Genomic DNA, 673 nt, shown 5'->3' on the forward strand with positions numbered 1-673 from the left:
AAACTCCACACACAGTCGGATCCGTATCCGTCCACAGAATCCGAACCAAAGGTTCCGAACGGCTCCAAGTGTCCGCCGGTGTGGAAGGCACGCGCAGGACGCGGTGACGCGGACGCGCACGGTAGCTCCAGGACACGGGCTGATCCGGCTCCGATCCGGACTCGGAGAAGATGCTGATCCGCTGAAAAGCGGAGGACTCCAGGCGCATGCGCACATCTGGAAAGACTGTCAAAATAAAAGGACACTAGGATTTTCACAGTAAAACCGTTTTAATTCTATGACTTTTACAGAAATAGAATAAATGTTAAAATAATAACAATAATAATAATAATAATAATAATAATAATAATAATAATAATAATATATCTGGTCTCCCCTGAAAAACAGATTTCATCTCAGTGGACTTCCTGTTCAAATATAAACACAAATCTGAGATCTGACAAATCCAAGATTTATGTATACATAATGTGTTCTATGTATATATAATGTATCTGTAATTTTTTCTATTTATATATATAATGTATGTGTTTTACATAATGTACATGAGTTTCATGTATATGTTTATATAAAGTGTTCTGTGTATATATAATGTATCTGTGTTGTCTTCATATATAATGTATATATTGTTCTATGTATATACAACATATGTGTTATTTATTCTATGTATATATAT

The 673-nt window shown here is 35.4% G+C and overlaps 1 protein-coding gene across 7 annotated transcripts in view; it reads right to left on the bottom strand.

The window, feature by feature from the left end:
- adgrg6 (adhesion G protein-coupled receptor G6) overlaps positions 1–166 on the bottom strand; it is a 55,050-nt gene extending 54,884 nt beyond the window's left edge. For all 7 annotated transcript variants that reach the window (XM_030129516.1, XM_030129513.1, XM_030129510.1 and 4 more), the window contains exon 1: positions 1–166. This exon is cut by the window's left edge and continues 71 nt beyond it. The gene's annotated coding sequence lies outside the window, so the exon portion shown is untranslated.
- Between the last annotated feature and the right edge of the window lie 507 nt (positions 167–673).

The sequence above is a fragment of the Sphaeramia orbicularis genome, unplaced genomic scaffold (assembly GCF_902148855.1).
Source record: "Sphaeramia orbicularis unplaced genomic scaffold, fSphaOr1.1, whole genome shotgun sequence".
Lineage (NCBI taxonomy): Eukaryota > Metazoa > Chordata > Actinopteri > Kurtiformes > Apogonidae > Sphaeramia > Sphaeramia orbicularis.